Genomic DNA, 13,746 nt, shown 5'->3' with positions numbered 1-13,746 from the left:
GGTCAGGAGTTCCCCCCCCCCCCACGAGCGGCTCTCTGCCACAGCCATAGCTCCAGAGCACAGAAACCAATCTCATAATTATCTGACTCTCAGCAGAAATACTTCCAGGCTTAATAAGTAAAATACCAGAAATCCAAAATTGCGCGGCCACAAAACATCATTTAATTCTTGTGACCAGCTGTAGAAAACAAATTATCTCACAATGCCTTTTCAGCATGTCTGATTTGGGGATGTAAACTCTAAATAATAATGATGAATCTTTTGTCAAAACAATGAATCTAATCAAAGTAGATAAAGTGTTAACTAGAATTCATCTGCCTCACGGGCATTGGGAGGGTTGGGGGGGGCGGTTATTGGGGTTCTTCATGGTGAAAAATTATTGGTAAAGGGAAATGTGTTTGATATTTGCATGACTGAGGATTAAACCTGAAAGCTTTGCAACTTTCCCAACAGTGATTCAATAAATAAAAATAAATAAATAAATAAACACAACACAACACAACACTTACCTTTTGGAGCGATAGCACAGCGGTAGGGCGTTTGCCTTGCACGCAGCCAACATGGCTGACAAGCTACCGAGAGTATTTCACCCGCACGGCAGATCCTGGCAAGCTCCCCATGACGTATTCGATATGCCAGACACAGTAACAACAAAGTCTCCAATGGAGACGTTACTGGGCCCGCTCGAGCAAATCGATGATCAACGGGAGGGCCTTTACTTTACTATTATTGAACTCATGGGGAACATGACCAACTTTGTGAAAAATAAGAGGTAAACAGAACGGTCTGCAGGGCTGTGGAGAGCTGACCCATATTCCTGGCACTTGTCAGACATTTGATTCAAGAGGCCCCTTCCATCCTTTTATATGTCTTCCTACACACTGTAAAGTTCATTTAAACTGTTTCCAATAGGGGCCAAAGAGTAGGTACAACAGACAGGAAATTTGCCTTGCACCAGGTTTAACAGGGTTCCCGGAGCACCACCAGGAGTAATCCCTGAGTATTTCAGGGCATGACTCAAAAAGATGGGAAAAATAAAGTTACAAGCGGCCAACATGGCCGACCCGAGTTCGATTCTTCCACCCCTCTCGGAGAGCCTGGGAAGCTACCGAGAGTATTTGATATGCCAAACACAGTAACAACAAAGTCTCCAATGGAGACGTTACTGGGCCCGCTCGAGCAAATCGACGAACAATGGGAGGGCCTTTACCTTTTACCTTTTAAAATTTAAAAAACAAACTGTCTTCATGGCACTCCGCTAAAGAACCTTGCCTGAGTCATTTAACTAAGATAAAACTTTCAAAATTATTTATCCTTTATACTGACACAAAACTAACCAGTACCTGAACACATGGGAGGCAGAGATGGCATGGGGGAAGGAGCTGGTCACACAGCCCACCTGGATTCCAACCACTGTACCCTATAATGATCCTCAGTCCCCCAGGTATGGGTGACTGAGCTGAGAGCAAGGAGTAGGACTCAACTGGTTGTGTCTCCGAAAAGCAGGAATCAGAACGCCCCGAAGAACGAAAGTGTGGCTCTTTCTCTGCCATAATCCCCCAAACCCAGGGCCTCAAAACCAAGTCACAGGGACTTGAGCAATAGTCCAGAGGGGAGGGATTTTGTCTTGCATGGGGCAACCAGTTTCAATCCCTGACATTCCTAATGGTCCTCAGGCACTGCCAGGAGTAATTACTGATTGTGGAGGCAGAAGTAACCCCTGAGGACCACTGAGTGGGAACCAAAAAGCAAAAAAAAAAGTCAAACCAGAGTCACAACAAAGAATAAGACAATGGTGAGCCTTGACAGCCCTGAGAGAAGAGATTTTTTTTGCCTTTTTATTCACATTTTTTAAAGATTTTTATTAGTGAGACACCATGAGGTACAGCTGTAGACTTAAAAATTTTCATGCTTCGGTTTCAATTATACAATGATCAAATACCCATCCCTCAACCAGTACCCATTTCCCACCACCACGGACCCCAGTATCCCTCCGAACCCCCATGCCCTCATCCCACCCTGTCTCTGTGGTAGGGCATTCCCCTTTGTTCTCTCTCTCCTTTTGGGTGTTGGGGTTTGCAAAAGAGGCACTGAGTGGTAATCATGTCTGGTCTATATCATACTTTCAGCATGCTTCCCCCATCCTGGGAGGATCCTCCAAACACCCTTTATTTGGTGCTCCCTTTCTAACTGAGCTGCCTTTTCCCCTAGCATGTGTGGCTGGCCTCCAAGCTATGCAGCAAAATCCTGGTACTAATCTCGGCCACTCTCGACCTTGACAGCCCTGAGCAAAGGGGATTTTTTTTGCATTTTTATTCACATTCCTCTTAGTTTTCACCAGAAAAATCTAAAAAGTACATATTAACATATACATCAAGTTCAAATTCAGGGACACTGGCATAGACTTTCCCTTATAGACTGACATCACAGAAAGTTTGTTACACACTACCAGGATTATTTCCTTCCTGGCTGCACTTTTGTAGCACAGCATCCCATGGTCCAAACAGAATAGACTTTACCAAAATGTTCTATTTATAAATTTTATATTTCCTAAGACGAGAAAGAAACAGAAAGGCTTTTCAACATTCTTGACATATAAAATATTTCACTCCAGCGTGAACTGCCCTATGTACAGTAAGGCTTGAGGGTCGACGAAAGGCCTTCCCACATTCCTTACAAACAATAGGTTTCTCTCCAGTGTGAATTCTCACATGATCATTAAGGTGTGAGGAAGAAACAATGGCCTTCCCACACTCCTTACAGACATAAGGTCTCTCTCCAGTGTGAATTCGCATATGGGTGATCAGTCTTGAGGATACAGCAAAGGCCTTTCCACATACCTTACATCCATAAGGCTTCTCTCCATTGTGAATATTCATATGCAGATTAACACTTGAGGAACTAACAAAGGCCTTTCCACAAACCTTACATACATAAGGCTTCTCTCCATTGTGAATTCTCATATGCCGCGTAAGGCCTGAGGATTCAACAAAGGCCTTCCCACATTCCTTACAAACATAAGGTCTCTCTCCAGTGTGAATTCTCATATGGCAGATAAGGTTTGAGGATACAACAAAAGCTATTCCACATACCTTACATCCATAAGGCTTCTCTCCATTGTGAATCCTCATATGCACATCAAGGCTTGAGGACACAGAAAAGGCCTTTCCACATAGCTTACATCCATAAGGCTTCTCTCCTTTGTGAATTCTTATATGCCGACTAAGGTTTGAGGAATAAGTAAAGGCCTTCCCGCATTCCTTACATATATAAGGCCTCTCTTCAGTATGAGTTTTCATATGTCCAGTAAGGGTTGAGGATCGAGTAAAGACCTTCGCACAGTCCTTACATATATGCGATTTCCCTCCAGTGTGGATGTTCATGTCATCATAAAGGGGTAACGCTGGATTCAAACCATGTCCTTGCTGCTGATAAGGTAAAGGTAAAAGGTAAAGGCCCTCCCGTTGATCGTCGATTTGCTCGAGCGGGCCCAGTAACGTCTCCATTGGAGACTTTGTTGTTACTGTGTTTGGCATATCGAATACTCTCGGTAGCTTGCCGGGCTCTCCGAGAGGGGCGGAGGAATCGAACTCGGGTCAGCCATGTTGGCCACGTGTAAGGCGAACGCCCTACCCGCTGTGCTGGCCCGCTGCTGATACTCCTGGGGATTCTCTCCACTGTGGGTTTCTAAGGGAACATCAGGGTTCTGGGAACAAGGGAAAGCTCCCCCACATTCCTTACTTTTGGACAGGGTCAATCCATGGTAACTTTGCTTGTGGGCCTTTCGGTGTGAAGGACTCACTATAAACAGTGCTCCTCTCCCACATTCTAGGGACTGCCCCAGTGTTGGGGTTTGTGTCCGTGGACCAAGAAGAACAGACTGTGTGAACCTTTTCCCAGGGGAGGTATTCTTCTGAGTGAGGTTGCTCTCTCCATTCTGATCACCCTCAGAGGCCATCCTGCCTGCCTTGGCATTCCCATGTGGCTGAGGGCACAAATCCACACTCGAGACTTTTTCACAGTCTGAAGGGTCAGAGACATTCCACTCGGGCTGGCTGCTTCCCTGTAGAACAGCAGACGATTCCACTTATCGTTCTATTCCTTAAGACTCTCCATGTTACATGAAATTGGTACCTGCAGATTGGTTTCTAACATTTGCACCACACCAATGCGATTCCTAACAGGTGGATGGCATTACCATGAACTAACCTAATGTTTCTGTAAGATACACAAGGAAAATTGATGAATGAGTGGCCATTAATTTGTTAAATATTTTTTTCAACTTAATGAACAGGCAGAAATAACTCTCTCCACAGAAAACTGATGCACCATATTCAAGAGAAAATAAAACACTAAACTCTGGGTTCAGTTCTAGCTCAATTTGGAGTACAGCTCGGAAAGCATTTGTGATGAGACTGACCACAGGGACCATTGAAAACATCTAATTTCATCCCACACTGCTGAGACTAACCACAGGGGCCAATGAAAACATCTAAACTGCCGGCAGATTCTTTTCAGGATCAATGACTTTTTCTATTCCGTATTTTGTTTTCACTTCGGGGCGGGGGTACACCATACAGTGCTCAGGGATTATTCCCGGTAGGCCTCTGGGAAACACATGGAGCAATGTGGATGGACCTGTTTAAAAGACCAGGTCTTTTCACGATTACCATTTGTAGATACTTTCAATCAAATGAAAAAGCACAGCATTTACATGAAACATATTACAATTTTCTTTAGGTTTTGAGCAGAGATGTCAGCACCCAGTGAAGATAAGGGTCCTCAACTTCAAGCATCATACTCTGAATTTCCTTCCAGCCATTCACGGCCCTGCACTTTAAAAATAACATGCCGTGGGAACCTTGTGGACAGCAGGTTTGAACCAGGGGTGGGGGGGGCAAAAACCTCATGGGAAGGGGGCCGTTCCGGTCCGTCCTTCACGCCCCTACCGAGGTCACCAGTTGCCCCCCACGAGTGGCTCTCCAGCATGGCCACGGCCCCAGAAGCACAAGGACTTAACACAGAAAACCAGCAGCTTGGAGCAGAAAAGCGAATGGACTATGTGTTAAACGGCACCATCATGCCTGCCCGGAGGGGAAAGGGTGTTGCCCCATTCGCTTTCTCCTCTCTGGAAAGAAAGATGGAGGCCGCATGGGAGCCTTGTGGACAGCAGGTTTGAGCCGGGGGTCAGGGGCGGCAAAAATCTCATGGGAAGGGGGGCCTTCCGGTCCGTCCCTCACGACCTACCAAGGTCACCAGTTGCCCCCCACAAGCAGCTCTCCGGCACGGCCACGATTCCAGAGCACAGAAACCAATCTCTTAATTATCTAACTTTTAATAGAAATACTTCCAGGGTTAATAAGTAAAATAGCAGAAATCCAAAACCGCGCGGCCATGATAACGAGGGGCGTTTAACATCATTTAACATCATTTAATTCTTAAACCCAGCTGTAGAAAGCAAATCATTTCACAATGCTTTTTCAGCATGTCTGATTTTGGGGGGGTCGTAAACTCTAAATAATAATGGTGCATCTTTTATCGAAACAATGAATCTAGTCAAAGTAGATAGAGTGTTAACTAGAACTCATCTGACTCACAGGAATTGGGAGGGGTGGGAGGTGGGGTTCTATTGGGGTTCGCGGTAAAAAATAAGTATTGGTAAAGGGAAATGTGTTTGATATTTACATGACTGAGACTTAAACCTTAAAGCTCTGTAACTTTTCCCACAGAGATTCAATAAATAAATAAATTATAAAAAATAAAAAATAATAAAATAAAAAAAATAACATGCTGGTCCACTGACATTTTCTATTAGTATTATAATATTGATTCCAAAGTTGCAAATCTTACCGGCTCACTCATACTCGGTGACTGAGTTCCCAAATCCTGAAGCCATCCTTTGAGTACTGAAACCAAACAGAATATACAATGTAAGAATTCTTCAAATGGAACATACTTAACCAGGCAGTACAGCTTGAGGACATCTCTATGGTCCTCACAGTCCAAAGTATCACACAGAAAAGGGAAGGTTCCACAGAGGATTGCTGCAAAAAGCTTGGCAATCCTACAAGACATTTTTTTCTTTTTTTTTTTGTTGAACATACGCAGTGATGCTCAGGGAACTATATGGGATGCTGGTTATTGAACCAGGTGGACAGTGTGCAGGACAAGCGCATTTCCTCCATTACTATTACTCAGAGGCAAAATAGTTTTATTGTGGCCTCACTTACTAACTAAACGAAAATGGCAAAAAATATTTTGAAGGTACAGCGACAGTATAGGCTGTAGAGACAGGCCAGTAAGGGAAAGACAGGGGGACCAAGGAGTGAGAATTTTATCGACTGGAAGAAGAGGAAAAATAATGTCAAAGCCAAGAAGGTAAAGCACAAGATTATTCTATGACAGACAACCCATGGCAGCGTGAATGCAGCACAGATGCCTGAATCCAGGAACCCAAGGATATCAGGGTCAGCAGCGAGTTTCACGTGTGCTCAGGGCACCCATACACTGCCCAGGGCCTGAGCCAGGGAGGGTTCTCAGAAACTCACCTGCATACATGCTTCTCCTCCCCAACCTCAGGGTTCCTCCTTCCAACCAGGAGATCACCACAGGCTTCACCCCAGAATGCCCTGAACCTCACAGAGATGGAGCATGGATGAGAGACAAGGAGAACATGACAAATAAATCCCATGTGTCCCAGTAAAAATAGAGTCAATTACTGGAAAGCCATGAACAGAATCTGCACTACTAAAATGCTCCAGATTTGGAGTTATCCAAGAGCTAAGATTCAGGTCATAATTTAAGAGTGAAATATGGGGCCCCAGAAAATACCACAAACAGTATAGCCTAGGTCTTAAAGGGCCAACAGGGGTTTGATCACAGCACAGTATGTAGTATTTTTTTTCTCTAGTTCAGGATTCGCACCTGGGGTTGCTCAAGTCTTCTCGCTGACTGTGTACTCAGAAATCTTACCTTTGGTGGTGCTTGAGTGTAACATGGAATGTTGAGTATAGAAAGCATGTCCAGATCTTGCAAGACAAGCACCGTGCCTGCTGTACTGTCACTCTAGGCTCGGCATCACATGCAATGTCCTGAGCCTGCGTGAACTGATGCCTTAGTTCAGTAAACCTCAAAGCTTAACAAATCCAAAGATGGCCAAAGACGACCATAGCCCCCGTTGGTTTTAAAAATAAACAAAAGGATCCAGATAGACAGCACAGCAGGTCAGGCACTTGCTCAAGGTCAATAAAGTTTCGATCCAGACATTCAGGAGGGTCTCTCAAGCCATCATCTGTGATCCCTAACTGCATAGTCCAGACGCAAAACCTGAGTCCCGATGAACCGAGAACCACTGGGATTGACCAAGAGCACTGAAATAAGAGTAGCATCTGATGGGGTGAGGCCCTAAGAAATAAAGGAGCTATGCTGGGAGCGATATTACAACAGGCAGGACACAGACACTGCACACACGTACAGAATTGATCCCCAGCATCACACAATGTCCCGGACCACAACCAGGATGAATAACTGAATACACAGCTATAAATAATCCCTAAGTATTTGTAAGTATAACCCCAAAAACCAAATCAAAACAAAACAAAATAACTGAAGCTGTCGGCCTGGTGCAATAGTATCAGGATTAAGATAGCAACCTTTTAAGCTGCCAAGCGTGTTCAATCCTCAGCACCCCATGGCCCCTGAGCACCCCCAGGAGTGATCCCTCAGCACAGAGACAAAAGGATTCAGGTTGTGCCCCAAATAAAAACAAAACCAAAACAAATAAATAAAAATTATGTGTAGCACTAGAAGTTATCAGAGAAGGGAACTCAGCAATGGCAGGAACCAGGAACTATTTAGAGAGACCTGAGCGATGGTTCAGCGTGCGGGGAGATTGCATTCAGAGGCCAACCTGGGTCAATCCCCAACACTCCAGATTCATCCAAACCCACAGAGAGTGATTCCTATGGACAGAGCTTAGAGTAAGCCCTGAGCATCACCAGGTGATCACCAACAAGAGAACGAGGAAAGGAACTAGAGAAATAGCTACTGCACGGATGTTAGTCCTGGACCATCAGACTGTTGGACATACAATCAGGACCCAGCACAAAAGCCCACACGGGTCTGTCCAGACAAGGTTGGCCCCGCACTGCTCTCACCAATAGCCTGCAGGTGCTGGTAGGTCTCCAGCATCACGTCCCTGTAGAGCTTTCTCTGAGAGGTATCTAGGCATGTCCACTCCTCTGGGGTGAAACTCACGGCCACATCGGGGAACGTCATCGTGTCCTGAGCCGGCATACAAAGAGGGGCTGGAGTCAGGGTCTGTCCCCACGCTGTTCCCTGTTCTCTGAGGCCAGGATCCCTGGGCTATAGAGGGGCTCAGTGTCTGTCCCCTCGGGAAAAACCAGTCTCCACCTGAATTCCTGGCAGACGGGTCCCAACTTCTCTCTAAGACAGCTGCATCTATGAAAATGTGAGGATGCTCTACTAGAAGGTTCCTGAAGGTGGCAGACTTGCTCCTGACCCCAGGGAATTCCACCACTGTTCCTATGAGCACTGCCAAGAGTAAAAACTGAGCACACAATCAGTGGGACCCAAATGAGTAACCCTGCTTTCAGCTAAAAACACGAAACATATACCCCCTGCATCCCACAGCCCATGCTCTAGGGAGAAGGGGACTCTCTATGTCCAGCCACCGACTGAAAGCTGTGCATGCACATATGTGCCTGTTGAGCTCTGATCATGGCTCAGGGCCACCCCAATTGCCTCTCAAAGTGTCTTAAGCCCAACAGCTCTGCTGGCCCCAGAGATCCTTTGCTCTGTCTCCCTGGGACCAGCACATGCCCAGAACTGCAAACAGAGCAGCCAATGAATGCTGCACTGTGTGATAGAGCAGAAGTAGTCATCCAGAGTGAGGACAAAATAGTGGAAACACATATCCTGGGGCCTGAGTTACTGCAGCTGCCAGGGCACAAACAGGACCAGCGCACCCGGGGAACCATGATGCATATCAGGTGGAAATCCGGAGCACAGAGGCAAGAGGAAGCCCTGAGCATCTCCCCTGTGGCACAAAAGTGACTACGAAAAGAAACAAAGCAGCATGATTGTGTAACAGGACCGTAGGTTGGGACAGTGGGTAGGGCTGGTGATACCCGCCATCCCATAAGGTTCTCTAAGCACTGCCAGGTGCAATGCCAGAGTGCAGGGCCAAGAGTATAATCCCCAGAATCATGCATGTGGCTCCCAAAAAAAAATTCTCAGACACCAGCCTTTGATGCCCAGCACCCCATAAGGTCCCTGAGACATGTCAGGAGTCATTCCTGAGCACCAGTAATCTTTGAGATGCTGTGGTTCTAAAGCAAAATACAATGAAACTGACACAAACGTGGCTGCATACTGCAGAGAGCCAGGTGCTCTCACAAGGCGGCAGGATCCTTCCTGAAGCAAGTCAGAGACGGACATCCCAGGAAGCCTGACGCTCCTGGCACTGCATCACCTCATTTTGTCACTCCTACCTGGCTTTGCTGTGTCTGATGGCAGCTCACCATCTTTTCCTGCGTCTGTTTTTCCTGAGGATCAGAAACCTGGAGGACAAGTCAGAATTGTGAGCACTGGACAGGAGCAAAACCCCCAAGTTCTGACCAGCCACACCCTTGGCCAACTGGCTCAAAGACCCGCCTGGGGGACACTGACTAATGCTTCTTTCTCCCCAGGAGAAGCAAGATGGGTTGGCATCTGTGCTGCCTTTCGCGACACAAGTTCTGGGTTTGGCCACAAGAGAGAAAAGTCAGCCCTGCCTTGGTCTGGTGACCCCTCCCGTATCCCACAGAAGGTTCTCACAGGCCCAGCCAGGAAGGACTCTGAGGCCCGTTCATCACCACCCCCTTCTGGCCCCATGAAAGAGCCACAGTTTGGGCTATGATTGCATGGGGGAGCCCCTCTCTTCTTTAAAGAAAAAAAAAGAAAACGGGCTGGAGTGGTCGAACAGTGGATAGGGCAGTTTGTTTTGCAAGTGGCCAACCTGGGTTCGATTCCCAGCATTCCATATGGTCCCCTGAGAACCACAGGAGTAATTCTTGACAGCAGAACCAGGAGTAACCCCTTGCATCGCCAGGTGTGAACCAAAAAGCAAATAAATAAGTTTTTTAAAAAAACTTTCTACAGGGGCTAGAGCAATAGCACAGTGGGTAGGGTGTTTGCCTTGCACGCGGCCAACCCAAATTCAATTTCCCATCCACATGGTCCCCCAAGCACCGCCAGGAGTGCTTTCTGAGTACAGAGCCTGTATTAACCCCTGAGCATTTTGCTTTTTTGGGTGAGACCCAAAAAGCAAAAATATAAATAAAAACTTTCTATATACATACACTTTTACCAGCAGTACACGAATACACAAGCGCACACAGATACACCCTTTACCCCCCAATACTAACCTCGATAGCCAGCAGTCTGGGCAGGACTTTGCAACTTGATGTGAGGAAGCAGATATTGCTATTCCAACATACAGTAAAGCTGTTAGGATGCTTGTGTTGCTGACACCAATCAATCCTCTGCATCCCCATGGCCCCCAGAGCACTGCCAGGAATAACATCTGAGGCCAGAGACAGAGTAAGCCCTCAGGGTATCTCCGGGATTGCAGAGTCCCCCATTCCCTACTCCAGAAATAGCTCCAAAAGGAAAGTATCACTGGCAAACCCCGGCCACCTGCAGATACATCTTCCCGGCCCGACCCACGAGGGCAGCCAATGAAAAAGCTGGACGGCAACAGGGTCTAAAGCCTTTTGGTGGGGGATGCGGCTCTGGCCCTCAAAGTGAATCTGGAGATTCTACAGCAGAGAAACCGGGGCAAGGACCCAACATGAGTCAGCTGGGAGGGTCAGGAAGGCTAAGGCCCCGCCCTCTGCAGCTCCTGCACCCCAAGGCCCGCAGCTCCCGTGGCCACAGCAGACCCCCAGGATCACGCACTCACACCCACGACCCCCGCATCCCACTAGAGCCCCCGACGAACCTCCCAAAGCTCTATGCCCCCAAAAGACTCCATCATAACTCAGGAACTGCCTGGATATCGGGGAACACAAGAAAAACTAGCGGCGAGGCTGGCGTAGTCTGCGGCTCACAGTGTGGAGGCGGGAGGCCACCCCCGACCTGCAGCAAGACAAAATCAGCCTTCAGAGTCCCGCTTCCTAGCTGGGGCCCCTTGGTCCTTCACCAACGTGAATAAGAACTCTCTGGCCCCGTTTCCAGGAAGAGAAGCACCAGGAAGGCCCTGCTGTGATGTCACTTCCTGTCCTGCAAGCAGCTTAAAGGGCCAGACTCCAGATGTGCCCTCCTTCCTGTTGATCGTCGATTTGCTCGAGCGGGCCCAGTAACATCTCCATTGGAGACTTTGCTGTTACTGTGTCTGGCATATCGAATACTCTCGGTAGCTTGCCGGGCTCTCCGAGAGGGGCGGAGGAATCGAACTCGGGTCGGCCATGTTGGCCGCTTGTAAGGCGAACGCCCTACCCGCTGTGCTATCGCTCCAGATGTGCAGAGAACCATTATACCCACCCAGGTGAATCAGTGGCTGGAGGGGAATGGATTTGAATAAGGGAGTTGAGAGGCAGTTCTTGCAGTAGCTGGTCAGCGTGGGAGCTCGTGTAAGAAGAAGTCCCCTGATGCTTTACTGGCCAGTCAAGTGTGGAGTCAATGCTCCCACACACAAGGCCATCAGGAAAACTGCAACAGGATTGATTCGGATAAAACAGGCAGATAGGGAGTGGGTGGGACACAGGACAGTGAGTTTCTCTGGGAAGTAACAAATCAAGATGGGGGTGAAAGCAGTGACTGGGCAGCCAGCCCTGGAGAAGAACTGGAAAAATCCAGAGTGCAGCCGCCTGAGAGCTGGACAGAAACTGGAAGAGGAAGAAAGGCTGCAGAGGACATCTGAGAGCACTTTATGCATTAATGCTCTACCCCTGACAACACACGAGCAATGGAAAGTCACTGGCAAGAAAATTTCGATGGGGAGGCTTCAGAAATATATTTTCAAACCCAGAGTATGGACCAGGAGTGACAAGTACAGTGGGTTAGCACTTGCAGTGAACTTGGTCAACTTGAGTTTCATCCCTGGCAACCCAAATGGTTGCCTGAGCACCACCAGACACTAGGAAGTGTCAGGTGTGGTTCCAAATAAAAAATATTATTGAAAAAAAAAACCCAGCATAAGGACCCATTCTAGAATGGAGGTGTATACTGAGCTCACAGTTAGCAAACTTTCCTGATCAAAAGGCCTTATTTAGCCTTTTCGAAAACCTAAATGATTTATAGCATCTTAGTGACCATTAGATTATTAGGATTTTTACTGCTTCCAAAAGCAAAGAGTTTCAGGCTTTTTTTCCCCTCTAATATTTGTAAAGTGAAAAGTGCTCTTCATTTTTATTTATTTTCTTGCTTTTTGGGTCACACGTGGTGATGCATAGGGGTTACTCCCGGCTCTGCACTCAGGAATCACCACTGACAGTGCTCAGGGGACCTTATGGGATGCTGGAAATCGAACCTGGGCCAGTCACGTGCAACACAAGCGCCATATCCGCTGTGATATTGTTCCAGCCCCTCTTCTTTTCCTTTTTTAAAAAAAAATTTGTTCATAGCTAATATCTGGCTCTGCACTCAGGGGATCCTATATGATGCTGGCTTCAATCCTGGTCAGCATCATACAAGGCAAAAGTCCTCTTGGTGTACTAGCCTCCTGCCCCGTGGGGGCTTCAGGGAATGATTCTTTATTTGCTTGGGGCAAAATAGTATTTGGTGGAGCTATTTGACTTTCACATGCTCCCCACTCATAAATAGGTTCTGGACGTCCCACAGGAAACTGTAAGAGAATGCAGAACCTGGTGCTGCATGAGGGCTGTGTGTCCTGGTGCGTCCCCTCACTCCCATCCAGGGGCCTGTTACTTGAACCAAGGCCCAGCTCCCAACTGTCCCACCCAGAGACTAACCGGTAGCCTGGGGAGGGTCCCTCCGCTCCCCCATCTCTGTTCTGGTCCATTACCTGGACCAGGTTGGTCTTCCTCATGTGGTCCCAGGTTTCGATGCTCATGACCTTCACCTCCAAGTCCACCTGACCGGGCTCCAGAGGGATGAGCATGTAGGGCACCCTCTTGGATGAGCTCGGGGGCACGACCACCCTCTGACGCAAGGGGGATCCTGACTTGGACATGCTGCACAGAGCCTCCTTGTGGGGCAATTCCACTCAGACTTGGGAACAGGGGTGGGGTGGTGGTTGGGGTGATTGGCCATCCTCCCTGCTTCTTGCTGCCCTGAATATCACCAGAGCAAAGATCCTCTTTCATGCTGTGTGACCTCAGGGAAACTGCTGGGCCTCCTTTTTCTCCTCTCTACACGTGTCGTTGCAGGGACTGGGAGATGATACAGGAGTGAGGTTGCAAGCATGGTATGTGTGGGTTCAATCTCCAGCACCACACAGACACTTGGTCCCCCAGGAATGGCTGGGTCCTCTAAAGGCCCTTTCGGGTGTCAGCCCAGGGTTGCCCAGGTGACCTCCAGTACCTCATCCTCGAGACCTTGCAATGAACTGCCACCCAATTGGCCAGGAATTGCCAGTGGGGACCCCCGTTGATTTCTTGAGCACTGCTGTTGCCCTCCCAACAGAAAGTATCATGGTCGCCCGCTCTCCTCCACTTGGGTGCTTGGGAGGGAAGCAAAGGAGAAAACATCATCGAAAAAACAGCTTTGCCAAGGAGATTGGTG

General features: G+C 47.8%; 1 pseudogene; it reads right to left on the bottom strand.

Annotated features, from left to right (window-relative positions):
- Nucleotides 1-13,195, bottom strand: part of LOC130021991 (zinc finger protein 91-like) — a 215,344-nt pseudogene extending 202,149 nt beyond the window's left edge.
- Nucleotides 13,196-13,746: the final 551 nt, after the last annotated feature.

Source organism: Sorex fumeus, unplaced genomic scaffold (assembly GCF_029834395.1).
Source record: "Sorex fumeus unplaced genomic scaffold, SorFum_2.1 ptg000019l, whole genome shotgun sequence".
NCBI classification, from domain to species: Eukaryota; Metazoa; Chordata; class Mammalia; order Eulipotyphla; family Soricidae; genus Sorex; species Sorex fumeus.
The sequence above is the reverse complement of the archived record's forward strand: the minus strand, read 5'-3'. Positions and strand labels throughout refer to the sequence as shown.